Raw genomic sequence first — 5,828 nt, forward strand, 5'->3', positions numbered from 1 at the left:
AAAACGTTTGTCAAGATGATACGTCTTAGATTGACCTCAACCTCTTACTCAAATGTTTCTTACAATAGAAACTGCAATGTCGAGCACAGGTCCGTAATCATGGCTAATGGACATCAGTGGTGTAATCATGACCAATGGCTATCAATGTGAGTACGACCGGCGATCGAAGGATTAGTGTAACATCGCCTTGAAAAAAATGCAATTAACGTTCTATACTGTTGCACTTTCGTTCTGATCCCACATCACATTCTTCTTTGTATCGCTTCATATTTAGATCTGAGAAATAGTGGGTGCATGTTCAAATCGCCTTTGAAAAATAAATCTTATTTGGTGATGTATTACATTTGTATTAATGCATAATAACATATTTTATTTTTAGAATATTCTACAAAGCAGATGACATTATATATATTTTTGTTTGTTTGTTTGTTTAATTATGCACAAAGCTACACAAGGGCTATCTGTGCTCTGCCCACCACGGGTATCGAAACCCGGTTTCTAGCGTCGTAAGACTTATATGCTGTGCCACTGGGGGCATATATTTTTGTAACTTACTCCTAGATCAACACAATATTTTTTGATTGGCTGGTGTGCGTAGTGCGTAAATAGTTTTCTATTAAATGCTCAGAGTTATATATATCACACTGATTTATTTTTTTAAGTCGTTTGATGTCTATAGTACAATAGTCGAGGCTGATGCAATAATTTGTTTAATTAAGTGGCTTAAGCTGAAAGAAATAGCATTTTGCTTTTTTTAAAGTGGCGTGGAACTTGTAAAACAGATTCCATTTGGTCTTAACACTTCTCACAATTTGTCTTTATAAACTTTCTCATCATTATTTATTATATATCTTGTCTCTACACACGATGATTGCTCTGGACTAAGTAAACTTTATCTGTGAAAAGAGTAAGAATTTGAACATTTATTTAGTTACCTCTAACTATGAGGGAATTTAGTTTTAGCGCATAAACTAAGGAAATAGTGTGGTTCTCTAACGTTCAAGAACATCCGCTCGCCTGAACGTTAAGATTCACTCTATTGGACTAAGATGGGAAAGCATTAGATGTTCTACATGCGTTAAGAAAAGCAGACGATGCACGGTTCAGTTTGATTTTTCTGATTGTTCTTCACGCCGCAGATGTCACGTTCTCACATCAAATTTTTCGTTTTCGCCATAGCTTGTCTGTAGATGTGAAAGTAGAAAATCAGAAGTGTCAAGTTGAAGTAGACAGCTTCAGAAATCTATACAGCCAACTGAAGAGAGAGAGAAACATTTTGATTACTTTCACGCATTATGTACTCTATATAGGGACGTCACGGCTATTTAAACACTTTATTCAAGTTTTCGTCAGAATGAATGTCTTCACTTTTATAAACATAACTTTCTGATTATAAGATATTTCAAAGATATTTTCATGTATATGGACACTTTATTATGTGAAAATTTCTCTCCTCATGAACAAACAAGCAAGCCTTGAAGTCACTAACCTGAGGGTAAAAATTAAAATACTACTTAAAAAGTTACGTCGTTCGCCCTGTCTGCTTTCTTTGTTTCTTGAATTTCGCACAAAGCTAGCTGTCCCTAATTTTGAGGTGATAGACTAGAGGGGAGGCAGCTAGTCAACTCCACTCACCGTCAACTCTTGAGCTACTCTTTTACCAACTAATAGCGGGATTGTTCCTCACATTATAACGCCCTCGTGGCTGAAAGGGCAAGCGTGTTCGGTGATGATATTTGAACTCGCGACCCGCAAATTGTGAGTCGAGCGCACAGTCTGCTTGGTTTGGTTTCTTTCGTATGTTCGCGTATGGCAACACATGGATTACCTACGCTAACTATCCCTAATTTTGAGTTTATAAACTAGAGGCAGGGCAGACTGTCAACAGCACTCGCCGATAATTTTTGTGCTAATTTAATGAAGTAGTGATATTTTACTGTCACTTACGAAGCACCCACAGCCCCAAACTGCGGATGCAATTCTGTAGAGATGCGACGCGTACTGTGGATCCTCGGGTCCACAGTTCGGCACGCTAACCATGTGGCTACGCCCAGCCTATTCTGCTCGAAAGAGCAATATGGTACAAACTGTGTTAATTAAGGACTCAATACTGTTCATAATGAAATATTTTCCCTTTCGATCAGCATTTTGAAAACAGATTTGTTTGTCTTCTTTGTAATTTTGTTCGGCTTCAACATTGTTGGTGATCATTTGTTAAAACCGTATCATTTTAAACCTGTATAATTAAATTAAAAAAGAAATTTTCTTAGGTATTACTATTTAGAGTTTTGTTATATGTTGTTGTTTTTTAAATAAACGAAATGCTATTTAGTGGTTAGTACAATTTTCGTTTTGAAAATGAACAAAACGGCCCGCAGCTTCACATAGATCTAAGATGTTTTATCGGCTCTAAGCTTTTCTCAAAAGATTCCTCTCATAATGACACGGCTTTGTTTGTAGATGAGTAAATAGTATTAACGTCAATAACCAGTTAGTATAGGTTTTATGACAGATATGACAGATGTCATGTGGTTGACATATTACAACATATTTTTCTTGGTATACATATAAATGTTGAACGTATCCCATACTCTACAAAACTATAAGAATTCCGAAAACAGCTAAAATGGGATAGAAAACATTTTAAATGTTTACTGAATTTTTAGAATATTCTTATTGGCTTTTACTCATACGTTCTTAGAATTAATGTAATTTTCTCACGTTGACGCTGTGATTGCTGGATCCGTTTCGGGAGAACGAAAACTAGCTCGCTGGTTCGCCAGTTTTTCTGAATGACAGTAAAGTTAATTTGAATAAGAGAATAATAATAAAATAGTATTCAGTGTTAAAAATAAAATAAATAATATTATTTTGTTAGTCCTTACCCTAAAAATCTCATCTGTAAGTCAGTTATATAAAACTGGTAATAATTACAGTTCAGTCACTTATTGTTCACACCATAACAGTCGTTGTTCATGAAAACCGATGACACAAATAGCGCCTAGACCTCTACTATATTTGTTGTATCCCAATCATCCTGATGATCCCTGGCACTGACCGAAAGGTCTCGTCGGCACAGTGTACACAACAAATGTAGTGTGGTTTATATATCATATATCGTGGTTCATAACAAGGAGAGCAAGGAATTGCACAAAACCCTAATAAAACGTTTGGGAAAAAAGCACCTTAAACAGTAAAGATTCAGTTCAAACAACGCTTTAAAACCTTTACTATTGACTGCTAAGACTACAAATATAAAAATACACAAAAAAGTATGCATGTTAGATTTACAAGGAAAAGAAAATCCGCTCAAAACAGCCCGTTCGTAATTCTTCTTCTTATTATTATTATCATTATTATTCCCTTGTTAGCTTACAACAAAAAAGGCCTCGAAGTTAGCTTTCTTACAAATATTTAGTGTTCCTTTAAAAAGGATGAAACAAGAATTACCAGCCAATAATAGATGAACTTTAGATGACTGTAACACGTAAATACTCAATGCTTTGTACACAGTACAATCGGAGTATTTAAGAGTCAATCCTAATATTATGTATAAAGTGAAGGAGTGAAAAAATATCAATACGCATAATATCAAATTTTGTTACACACATTCATAGAATAATTACTTTAAAGGACAAAAAGGTTTATTTAAAGCGATGTTTTAGACGTATATATTTTAATTGAAAAGGCTGCTTTTCTACTGGTAAAATTTTTATACGCGTTTAGGGGGTTGTGTCTTAGTCTAGATATATATTTGCCAATTGTTATGCATTATATATAGTGAATTTAGTTACACAGAAACTATAAATATATATTCTCAAACAAATCTCCATGACAATCTCCATCTGCAGCTTGACTTTTTACATCTCGAACTAATGCGATCAAATTGTCAATAGCTACAGTAAATCATTATGAACCGTATCAGCTAGATATTAGCTATGTTTATTATCTTTAAAATGTATAAAGTTAGCTATCATATCATGCAGTCCTTTGCCTATAGTTGAGCATAACAAAAAGCCAGCAAACAAGATAAATAAAAAATTGGGAATTTAGAAAGTTCTAAGTAGGGATCGTGAAAAAGCAAGGCTAAAGATACTGTAGACATTATTTACTCAAACTACAAATCCCTATTTTAACACCATCAAATGTCATTCTAGGTAACAGAATGGAGCCAAAATAGAGGTTCCGTATTTAAGTAAATAATGTCTACAGTATCTCCAGCCCCTTTTTTTTTCATAGATTGTTTATGCAGAATATTCATGATAAAGCTTTGTAGAGTGGACGACAACTGCCTGTTGTAGAGACACAAGTGTAGAGGACAACGTTTCGAAAGTCTTCCGAAAGGCAGAAGACTTTCGAAACGTCCATTCTACAAAGAATGCCTTGTTTGTTTACTTTTTTACGATCCCTATTTGCAGGTTTTTGAATTCACAATTTTTTATTTATCTTGTTATAACATGTTCTTTGCATTCACTCGAATGTCTTAAAATTTTAAATATTAGCATACTTCCAGCAACCAAGTTTCAACGTGGATTCTATATGACATATGCTCATTCTTTGGCAGTGTGACATTTTAAAGCGAGGTTCGAAAATTATAATCAAAGATACATTTTTAGAAAACATAAAAAAGGAAAACTGGTGATAAAAGGAAACGGTAAAAATACTGGTGCTGGAACGGTTGTCAGTACAACATAGTTCTACATTATCATGTTTATAATTCACAACTGATAGCAACTGGAATTATAGTATGTTTTAGCTGTGTTGCAAAAATAAGTATCATTGTTGCTGTGATGGCATTAACAAAAAGAAGTTTTAAAAAATTTAAAAATAGTAATGTGTAAATTATAAGTGCGTAAGTGCAAAAAATGAAAATGGAAAATATTATAAAACTAATGAAAATGAAAATAATAGCGAATTTAATAGAGCTGAAGTGAAACTTGTTAACTACGGTAAAAATGAAGAAGTGTATATGAGATTATTTGAGACATTTGATCAGTTAAATATATATATATATATAAGTCATTTGAATATTTAAAGAATTACGAAGTATTTAAGTCTCTATTGCTAAAAGTAAAAAACTTCCAATTAAGCTAAAGAATTTGAGGATATACAGGAGTCCATATTTTTCTGCACAAAGTTAATCGATTATTATTTCTGCAAAAATAAGAAATAAATCATTATGAAGTTAAAAAACTGAAAACTAATCAAGCAGAAATTAAAAGTACACAAAAAGAAAAATGGCAAACAAAAAAAAACCAATGGTCTTGAATAATCCTCTCGATTAATGAACATAGAAATAAACTGAATTCAGTTCTGAAACTACCAAGGAAGATATAGCACTTCTTTTGTAACGAGTTGCAGTAGTAATAAAAGTTCCATTTAATAAAACAAAAATTACTGCTACTTACAGAGTTCCATCTTATAAAAAAAGCAAATCATCCCCGATCAAAGCAAGGAAAACTGGATGCAAGGCTATTGGAAATTTGGGATATACTGTGAGATTAGTACAAGGAAAAAGCAACTAAGGACATACACTCCAATCTACTGAATGGCAAAGTATTATTAAATAACATGTTGTCTCCATATGGTAAAAAACTTTTATGAAACTAAAAAAGTTGTAAGCAATATTTTTTTACCTGAATTAAAAATTATATAAAATATTTGACAGAAAGATTGATAGGTATAAATAACTTCTATATTTTGAAAAAATTAAAATAGATTCAGCAGTTTTACTTAGATGTATAGTTAATCTATATCTGTATTTATTGTACGGTTGAGTTTTTAGATCATATTAAAAATTATAACAAATCAGTTAATGTAGATTAATA

At 32.7% G+C, this 5,828-nt stretch overlaps 1 long non-coding RNA gene across 1 annotated transcript in view; it reads left to right on the forward strand.

The window, feature by feature from the left end:
• LOC111087764 overlaps positions 1-5,548 on the forward strand; it is a 56,026-nt gene extending 50,478 nt beyond the window's left edge. The window contains exon 3 of the long non-coding RNA XR_002612413.1: positions 5,411-5,548. This is a non-coding gene — a long non-coding RNA (uncharacterized LOC111087764). The remainder of the gene's footprint in view (positions 1-5,410) is intronic.
• Positions 5,549-5,828: the final 280 nt, after the last annotated feature.

The sequence above is a fragment of the Limulus polyphemus genome, unplaced genomic scaffold (assembly GCF_000517525.1).
Source record: "Limulus polyphemus unplaced genomic scaffold, Limulus_polyphemus-2.1.2 Scaffold2602, whole genome shotgun sequence".
Taxonomy (NCBI): Eukaryota; Metazoa; Arthropoda; class Merostomata; order Xiphosura; family Limulidae; genus Limulus; species Limulus polyphemus.